At 42.8% G+C, this 10689-nt stretch overlaps 1 long non-coding RNA gene across 1 annotated transcript; it reads left to right on the top strand.

The window, feature by feature from the left end:
- The first annotated feature begins 2374 nt into the window (after positions 1-2374).
- LOC125759567 (uncharacterized) lies at positions 2375-7954 on the top strand. The gene is made up of 3 exons (XR_007417170.1): positions 2375-2444; positions 5434-5517; positions 7920-7954. It is a non-coding gene; the product is annotated as an uncharacterized LOC125759567 (long non-coding RNA).
- The last annotated feature ends 2735 nt before the right edge of the window (positions 7955-10689 follow it).

Consider the following 10689-nt stretch of genomic DNA (forward strand, 5'->3'; position numbering starts at 1 on the left):
GCCTGCGAGTGTAACCCTCTAATGGCGTTCTTTTTAGGCCACCAATTATGATGGAGGCCTTTGGCCAGAGCATTTTATTGTTGTTGGGCTTCTTTTCGTTTGTGTCGACGTTCCAACGACCACCTACGTACGTACATGCAGTCGGGAAAAAGAACGGTGTGTATTTTCTTTTTCTTCTTACAAAGCTAACTTAAAAAAGGAAAGCGTACATTCGAAATCGCAAAAATGTGTCGATTTCTCGCGCTTTAGACCACACTCAGAACAAGGTCGTAGTGTACGACTCATATATTTGAGCTTAGGTAATTATTGACTACTGTTGTGAGCGAACCATGTATGTGACATAGTTGTATGGAGATTTTCACGGTTTAGAGCACAGTCAGTGAGCACATTATGTGGCAAGGTCTCTGGGCAAAAAATCTATAAAAGCATTTGACTACAATCTCTTTGTGTTGTAAGCCGATTTGTGATCTGTGGAGGACAATAAATTACAGCGCTCAGTGAAGAATGAGGCTGCATCGGTAGAAATTGCAATGTCGTTTTAAACCGTCGTGTAATCAGCCTATAAATATGTAGGTGAAATTAAGAACTGTAGAACTTCTTTATTGGGAGTTCATAAACATCTCAATTGCACGTGTTTCACGAATAAGTTGTTTGTACTTGAAAGAATAGATGAACGAGAGCGCAAGAACAGAGAAATTGGGAGGGATGGCTATAAGATGGCTCAGTGGTCCCTATGTGAGGTTGATACACGGGATAATTGTCATTAGTACAATTGAGTATGAGTCATGTGCAAGGACAAATGAAGAAATAGCGTCAGTGGCTTGCCAGATAGTATGATAGGCGTTGTATTAATAGGGCGTAACGAGGTCTCGTTTTTCCTCTTTGGACACGACGTGCATCTATTACATATCAGTCAACGTCCACTTACATTGTGCAGTGATGCAGTTAATGTGCTATTGCTAAAACTATTTGCGCATATCAATGTATGGTATGTGGTAAGAAGACGAGTTGAAAACGCACGATACATTATCAGAGACTCATAAGATCCCGGAATACATTATAACGAGGTATGAAGTGATGCATAAAATGGACGTAACGCCGTCATCGGTCGGTGGTACTAGAGATACGTTTTTAAAGTATTACGTTAGGTTGCAGACAGCAACAACACTACAGCGATATCCGTATGACGCTCACGAAGGCGTTCATAGATATATCCTGATAAGTCCAAGTGAAAAAGGGACAAGTAATTGGCTGCATAGACACATAAAGATGGTTATTTGGAGACCTGCAGCTGTTTCATGTTTTGCAATCGGCTGAATGAACAATGTGTCATTCCGACAGCCTACCAGACTACATGAAAATTAGAGGCAGTGCATATTTCCATGATTGATAGTAATGACGAAATTGTGTTCACTATTGCGAAAAGTCATATCGGCTAATGCTTAAAATATTCATCACTTCTTTTTAGACTTAATTATATTTTTGGTGTCTACGAACCAAAATTTACTGTTGCTACAGCAATTGCAAAATCTAATAAGCGGTTTGCAATATATTAATGAAACTAACGTATTTAAGTTGCCAATTCAAACTACCACCTGAGATAAAACCACCCACTTATAGAGCCGAAAAAATTCCTTGGAACGATGCTTAAACAATGCATTTGTTTAGGATTCTCACCGCGAAAACATTCATCGCACACCTCGTGATTTTGGGCCTCTGTGGGTATTTGCTTCAGAATTTTAGCGTCAGCCACAGTTCATTGCTAGAAAAAGCTGTTCTAGTGAGAAGCACCGTGACCGATGATGTTTCACCAGAGATCTTACGGTATCGCCAATAGTGCTAGGCATGGAAGGGACAGACGTGCTAACATTGTACGAAATCCCGGACGTGGAGGTCGCATTTCGATGGAGCCAAAAGGGTTGAGGCCCGTGTATTTAGATTGCGGTGCGCATTACCGAATCTCAAAAGTTTAGCAATATAAAACATATCGTTTTTTAGTACATATAGCCTAACGAATTAAGAAACGCTATACTATATACAGCAGCTTTATTTAGCATATATATAACGGTGAATAACAATTTGTATTTAAATTACCAAGGCAGCTTTTTGCCGCGTATTGGAAAATAAAAAATTGTCTCCTTCTGGGAACGCGAAGACTGGCGGTCGCAACAACACCGTGATGAGCAGCAAGCACTCAAACAGCCCAACTTCCAGATAGATATTTTCTATGGAAAATATAAGTACTAGGAACACAAGAAAATGCTTTCACGCTTTTCTGTAGAGAAATTATGACAAACATCCATTTCAGAAATTGTGATGCACATCTTTCGATTAGAAAATTTCTCTCTGCTCCTTACTTTATTTTCTTCTTTAAGAATATGTTCGAGAGCCAGGAAGCTCTATAAACAGAGCAAATTATCCTCTTCCTCCAAGACCAGATCACGGTATGTGTTTTTTTTTTGCTTCATTGGCTTACATCATGAATATCAACAGAACATGTATGTATAGTCCTGAGCAATATGACCTGGAACACTAAAATCACCTTTTAAAGCTGGCTGCGACTAAGCGCAGTTAGCACGTGCAAAGGTGTTCATATGACAAAACGTTCAAAAGGATAGGCATCTCTTGCAGTCAATATGTCACATTCATATCAACTACATTACAAGTAATCGTTTACATAAAAATGAATTTCGTGTTCCAGCTCACAATGTAACAACATTTATGGACATATCACCATGCCTAAAGTTTATAATTGAGGAAAAAAGAACCCATCCCGCATAGTTCGTGTATAAGAAAGGGTTCCTAGAACAGGTGTACAAGCAACGCTCTCAAGTTCGTGAGAAAATGCTTAGAAGAAGAAGATTTCAACGCGGCGTTATCGGTCCGAGATTCCTAAATGCACTGAACCAATAGGTATGTTTCGGCGGTTTCAAGCGCACACTCTTTATATGTTGGCGCATGAAGTTGCTTACACTAACGAATGCTCCATTCTGATTAGTGTTATGCTACGTTTTACAGGCGAATGAGTTTGTTGCCTGAGGTTATTTATGAGAAAGCTCATATTGTTTGCCTGCTACAAGATGTTTTTGCTTAAGTTACATGTGATGGAGTAAAGCGCTGTTTGCATACATAGATTGATTTGTTAAAAATTGCGGTGACGCTCAGAAGTGGCGCTTTCTAATTTTACTTACGTTGATATTAAATTAAGAATAGGACAATTTATCGTTTCATTTCATATCGCATCTGCACTGCATGTCCTTCTTTAACAAGTCGTTCGTGCATAGATGAGAGCATGACAGGAATTTTAGTCAAAGAAAGTGGTAGGAGTGGTTGTCTTTCTCCTCGTTAGAATATGTTCGAGAGCTAGGAAGCTCTGGAAACAGAGCAAATTATCCTCTTCCTCACGATATGTCGTTTTTGCAAGGTGACCAAAACACACCTACGCACACACAAGCACACATACAAGAAAAAACAGTGTGCGTGAGAATGAATTTTACTTTCGGATATTTAAACATGACGCACGGCATCTTGTATCAATTATTCGCAATGTTTTTATAGTGTTCACAACGAAAGTTTGTTCATGCTATCCGGTTTAGGTGCAGAACAAGATGTTGCAACACAAATGCAATGCCAGAATGTGTATTATTGGATAAGATGGAAATGAAATGTTCGCAGAGAATCAGATAGATATAATAGAAGAGGAAAGTACGTTAAGGAAGCGCATGTACGCTTCGCTACTCTAACCTTGGCAAGAAGCAAGATCCTCATACTTGATAATGTACAGAAGAAAAAAAATACGGCCGATCCCACTCATTGTGGGAATGAAATTTCATGGGAATCAGTCAGCGAGTAGCAGCCTATGCAGTATATTTTGATTGCAGCCAAGCGCTACGAAATAATTCATTGTTTAAAATGAGTAGTGCGCATACTTTGGGCTTAACAGGTACGCTCTGTACACTGGCGTGTGAAGGGTAACTCAAGCTCCGACGAAACGTCGGATATACCTTTAATGCAAGGAGATCAGTTTTGTCGCCACGAATTATACGTAGCGGTCGTTGGTGCATTCGCGCAAAGCTTACTATACCTTGCGTAGTCATGGATGTACATATCGGAAGTTTATTATAATAATATCAAAGCTGATATTCAACATTGCAACAGCAACTGACCTTGCCCTCATCTGACGCTTGCACAGGGTCTTTTTGCGACTCAGCTTGAAGCACTGCCATGGTTTGGGTTAGAATGAGTGAATGCCAAGCAGAATGCCTGGTTTCGATTCCGGCTCGCACCGTAATTTTTATTCATAGCTTCCGTTGCAATATTTCCTCCATCGATAACGCCGCCGACGCTTGCACCGCATCTTCTACTACAAGGTTGATTTACCTGGACGCGTGGACATTTTCAATGCCGGGATGCCCGCATGCCAAGGGCTGCGGTATGTGCCACATGCCTGGTGCCACATGAGCCTGGTGGAAAGTATTTCATTACGTACCAGACAGGGAAGCCAGGGTGAAACTTGTGGTGCACAAAACAGACACGGACAAATAAAATGACAACAGGAAAATGCGTTTTCGTGTGCCACAAGTTTCTCCGTGTTCCACCACAACCAGAGCATTCTTACATATTTTCAAGGGAATTCATGTTATTCATGTCATGGCCTGCGAATTACTGTTCGTCGTACACTCACGTCCTCCTTTCACAATTTAGGTATATTCGAAGGTAACGGGACGCTAAGAAATGCTTTGCATTAAAAAATACCGTTCAAACAGTAAGGAGAGAAAGTTACTCTGAACGCACAGAGCATTCCCGTGCGAGAACTATTCTTCTACCTGTCGAAGAACAAATCTGCGTGTCTGCGTTGTTCGCACCTGCACATTCTGTAGTACACGATGTTTGTGCTGCGATATTCTAGAAGGCAGGAAGACAGCATTGGAGAAAGCGGACAAAAAGATCGGCATATAGCTCTGCTGTACGTTACGCCACGTGTTTTTTTCTGCGCCACCCTTTGAGACGTTTCTGTGGAAAACACCTATAATATAGTAGCAGGAAATGGCGTAAGTCAACCTATATATATTGCAACATAGTTTAACGTGTTGACCATATTTGTAATAGGTTCATCGTGTAGCCAATCAGCACAACATGATAGGGAGGCGAATGTGCGTATTTGGTAAACTACCCCACGGATAAGAGCGATTCATTTTGACGACTCAAAAGCAGGAGACAACAACCGGATGCAGTAACATTTGGGTTTCTGCATGTGCACCATGTCTCGTAGACGGCGACTTGTTAGTAGTCTTCATGAACAGTTACGCCATTTCATTACCGAGGGACGTAACAGCGGTATGCTCGAACGGTTTTAAAGCCAACGTTATATTATAGGTCTTCGGTTTAAGCGATCTCCTCTTTGGGCTTATTTTCGTCATTTCGCCACTTTAGCTCACCTGAATCCGACTTATGTTGAGCTGGGCGACCCGAGCTTGGACAGAGTGCATAAGCCTCTCCCTGTACCACCTTATGACGGTACGTATCTGCTTCTTATGATGTCTTACATTGTATGCAATCGGAGAAACTGCATGCTATATGCATGACCAAACGCAAACCTTGCAGTAAGACACGATAACAAGGCGGAAAAGGGGGAAGACTCGACCAGTGCTCATGTACGGCCCTCACTTACCTTCACTTAATAATGGAAATGCCTACGGGACGAATAGTTGCCGCATTTGACAAGTGGGTACGCTTCGACCATGCCCTGATTAGAACTACTCTATATGCCACTATTAGGCAGCTGGGTTTTTCGTAGAGCCGCCATCTCTCCTGGCTAGCAACTACACACTGCTCTATGATGAAGCCGCACTTTTTTTAACGGAGATGACATGCCTAGCGTGCCCCCTATCGGCATGCCTGTCGTGTCGACGACCGGCGATGAATCTGACTGGCGATCACTAGTGTCAATCCAGTTCGCCGCAGCAGCGGTGGCGGTAAGTACAAAAACTGGCCCCTAGCGACGGCTGCGCGGAATGCACGGTTGTTAGCGGAATTTGGAAAACGGGCATGCAGCTCGGCCACCTAAATTAGTGAACCAACAAACAATGAATCCAAGGAAAGTATAGGAGATTTATTCTGTAGCACCTAAATATAGGTTAAAGTAATTATGATTAAAATGTAAAGAAGTAAAAGTGGACGAAGAGAACACTTGCCGCCGATGGGCGAACTTAAAGCCTTCGGGTAACCCGTCCGTTGGTCTACCAAGTGGGCCACAGCGGCGGTCGCCATCCCGTCTACATTACGAGGCATTTCTGTCCAGGTAAATCTGGTAGTGCTCGCGGCTATGACGGCGGGTGTGGGACACGTTTTTGCCAACTTGCGTGCCGTTACACGTGGTATCTGACTAATGAATCGTCGTATATGATCTCACTGATCTAACGGCATCAACTATCACGGAAGGGACCTCTCGCTGGGAATTAACGAAAGAAGGGGAATGACTTGATCATGGGCTCGCTTTTTTGGATTGGCAGAGCAGGCTAGGAGTTGTATTTCCATGCATCTTAATTTTAACAGCGGAGTTCGTCAACAGAAATCATCATCACCATGAACCGGCCCACGCTCTCTTCATCTTCCTCTTCATCTTCTGCTTCGCTCCCAGAACACGTGCGCCGATTCGTCCGGCGTGGGATGCAATAACCCTGATGACTGAGAGAATGAGTACAGAGAGAGGTCGAGAAATAAGTAATAAAAAAAGATAGTAATTCTTGAAAAGACATGATTTGAACCCGCGTGCCCACGATCCGAAGCGGTGTGTCGTAACCACTCGGCTATTCGCTAGCAGGACAAGCATTCATGTTAACCACATGATTACAGTGCTATGGGCGAGATACCGAGAAAAAGATAGAGAGAAAGTGATAGAGAGAAATAGAAATATAGAAATGTAAAACAAATAGAAAGAGAAAGAGAATGAAAGAAAGCGTAGCATAGCCATGTATAGATAGTAGTGAAAGGCGGTGGTAAAGAGAAGTGAGAGTGTGGAGGAGGGAAAAGAGGAGGGAGAGGGTAACGCGTAGCATATTCATGTAAATTATAGTGTAGCAAGGGGCGCGAAAACAAAGCGAGGGTGAGGAGGAGGGACAGAGGGAGAGGGTAAATCACAGCATAGTATTGTGTAGTGTAGTATAGCAAGTGGTAGTAAATGAATGTGATGGCCAGGAGGGGAGAAAGAAGGAAGGGAAGGCACCGCTCCGTTTTTTACTAATTCTTCGCAGCACTAGCGCGCAGCTGCCCCAATTTTTCGCACTGATTTCATAAGTACTACACTACAGTTGAATACTACAGAGCATGTCGCCTATACTTGGCTTGTATTCATTGTCTGTTTTTTTTTTTTCATTAGTTTGTGGCAAAGAAAGCAAGCGATGAAGGCATTAGACAACAGATCAAGGCACTGCAAAACAAGACAAAGATACCGCAGGAGAATGGAATGTTGCGCGAGATGGTACATCATTTTGAGAAAAAGGGCACAGAAAAAACGCGAACAGAAAAGAAGTCGCTAGTGTCGTCTGTTCTGTCGCGTCCCCCTTTTTACGCGATTACTGTCCGAACAAATGTGTGGTAGTTTCATTTGCCCTACTTCATTAGGGGGAATAATCATTTCCGAATTAAAGTAGTTAATATTGTGTAACTCGCATATCTGACAGCAGGAACATATATCCCACGATTAGTGGGACGGCTTGCTCTTGCGATGCTGGCCTGATATACTGCGCCAATGAAAGTGGACAAACAAGGGCACATCCCGGCATATATTGTGAGCACAAAGATATAAAATGTCGCGGAAATAATAAAATTTTGGCATGTTTTACTGGAAACATATTATGATCCATCTTTCCCCTCTTAAACATGTCTATTTCGTGCATTACTTTATTTCTTCTGTCTAGGCAAAAGTCCACCTCCTACTGTGCCTTCTCTTCCAAGTACGTAACTGCTTTGTTTTAAACCTTTCATTGTGAATCTAAAGAAAAAAAAACGAATGTATACAGGCTAAGCCGCGGAATCTTGTAATATCTATTAGAAACTAAACACCGCAGCCAGCCCAATACAACGGACATATTGGACATATAGGACATATTGAACTTCATTTTTTTATATTAACGCGATGGAGACGCAATGTACCTAGCAAAGCTCTAAAAACTTTCCTCGATAACTGCTACAAACACCGACGTCCACATCATGCGAAAATGTTAGAACACCATAACGCTACTTAAGAACCTTAACAGAGCATTACTTGGTGCACATCTTCAGTGACAACATTCAAGTAAATATGTTGTGGCACCTTTTCGTTGAAGACACCAAATTTCCTGCCGTGAGGTGTTGCTCCGGCTAGGGATGCCTTCCTGCGTACTGGTGCTACGCTAAAACTTCTAGGTGAATGATGTCGTTGGCAATGATTTATGAGTCCAGTAAGAAAGCTTCGTGGTGCCAACAACTTTTTTTATTGCGTTAAACATCAATGGTGCACGGCCGCGTTTGCAGAACGAAGCTGCATTGTTGACAACTACGATGGTGATCTTAGCAGAATTGCTCTCATATTGCTGGCATGTGTATGAAAATAAGAACAAGGAAACCGATTGTGTGAGTCCCTAAACAATCTCCAGCGGATGCCAGTCACGAGGAAGTTTCTGGTACTTCAAGTAAGAAATGAGCGAAAATGTATAGAAAAGGAATACATAGGAGGACATCTGAAATGCCTGAAGTGTTGTTTTTTCAGCTAAGTTACACACCCACAGTATGCACGACTATCTATTTCACTTTCGAGTGTATAACCGCAGGTAAAACATTTCAGGCGCATTTTTGCTCACGCTCCTGGTTAAGGTGTTGTGCAATTAGTGCCAATGGTGCACCTTTTACGAGCAAAAAAAAAAAGAGATACTACACAACCATCTTAAAGAAGTACTGTTGAATAAAACAGATAAAAAATTTATTGCAAGGAGAATAGTAGTCAGAGACAATAATCTGACAAACATGACCATTAAGTTTAAGCACCGCTCGTTGTTGGCGTCAGCATGTCCCATATTGCTCCAGGTTATGAAACATATTTGCGCTATACCCTCCGAGAATATATTGACTAACAAAAGGGGAAATTAAGGCTTGTGATTGTGAATGCACCTCCAAGATGATGTGGCCCGCAGGCGGAGCGGTTTTCTTTGCTACAACTGCATTCTGGATTAGAGCAAGCAGTCTAATACTGGAGGAGAACGCCGGACAAATGGACGTAGTATGATATGGGCCTCTCAATTTGCTTGCATCGCCTCTACGATACCTAAAGTTATTGCATGGTGTTAGCGGTTTCATAGTGTAGTTGTAGAAATCTAAAGCACGACGCGATGGTTTATACGTAGTTCAGTAGACTTTCCCTATAAACTACATGGTGCAGTTGCTCACTCTATCGACTTACCTTAGAGGCTGACGACGCGATACGGTGGAGATCGAGAGCCCCAAACCATACGGCGTCCAGTTGTTGGTACTTCACCAGGCGATTAGAGGATAAACCAGGCGTATTGGATGACATCAGGAACCATATTCAGTCCGAACGTTATGTAACGACAGAAAGGCAGAATTCATGACGGATCTTTTAGTTCCATTGGCCTTCTGTCGAGTAACGTGGTGGCGTCCCTCCGCATATGCATAGGCTTGCACTCCGGTGGCTCAAATTAGTACTAAATATTTTTTAGAGCGCACGATGAGATTCCCACGTAACAGGAAAAAAAGTGGCAAATAGACTATCGCGGCTTCAGGAATGGTGTTCAAAGGATCCCTTCCATATGGCAGTAGGAGGTCTCACCTGGTACCACTGGGTGTGATTGATGTGGATACCGTGTCCTTCATAGTGCGCATGCATGACTCAACGGTGCTGTTTTTGTGTAAGCAGTAAACTAATCGTGCGATCCAGAGTACTGCAATTGACACCAACATGTGAAAGGAACAGCCTCCGCCACTCAGAGCCAGCGAGAGCGAGGTACGTAGTTCTGCAGGAGCAAGGACGTAATGAGTGGTCGATGAAGGTGGGCAGCGCCAACGTTATAGCACTACGCGGCAGGCTGCCGGTATGGAGTGTTTCGAAATGTTCATTTGCGGAAATTGTATTCATGAATGTGACGAAATCATGTTCAATGTTGCCGGAATTCACTGCACTGATACCATGATCTGTTTCCGTGGACCACTACCGGGTTGTTGCATTTCTGATTGTCCTTACCGCACTGGCTGCGAATGTAATGCATATGCCACTCTACACGCTAGTAATTGGCTAAAGATATATCCATGACCTTAACTTATGAGGCGCTACCCACAATGACGATAGCGCTGTAAGGAAAGCCGAAGTATATCGCTTTAGTTTACTGTAGTTCTGTAGGACGCGTAGTAATCTTGTTGAAACTTCGTGAAAAGCGTTGTATTTGGCCCGAGGAACTACGCAAGTAACGACCAAGAATTCAATACGTGAACTTGTACTCAGTAGCAGTGCACAATATTTTCACAAACGACCGTTTGTCACTCAAAAACATACTGAAATGCACCTAACGGCTGTTGGAGTGTACTTCTTGACCCAGATGCGACGGATGCGACGGATGCGACATAGCCGGATGCGACGGATGTTTGTTAAAAAATGGTCCACTACAATGCTGCACTACCTTGACAATGGTCCCTTGTGCT

The sequence above is a fragment of the Rhipicephalus sanguineus genome, chromosome 8 (assembly GCF_013339695.2).
Source record: "Rhipicephalus sanguineus isolate Rsan-2018 chromosome 8, BIME_Rsan_1.4, whole genome shotgun sequence".
NCBI lineage: Eukaryota > Metazoa > Arthropoda > Arachnida > Ixodida > Ixodidae > Rhipicephalus > Rhipicephalus sanguineus.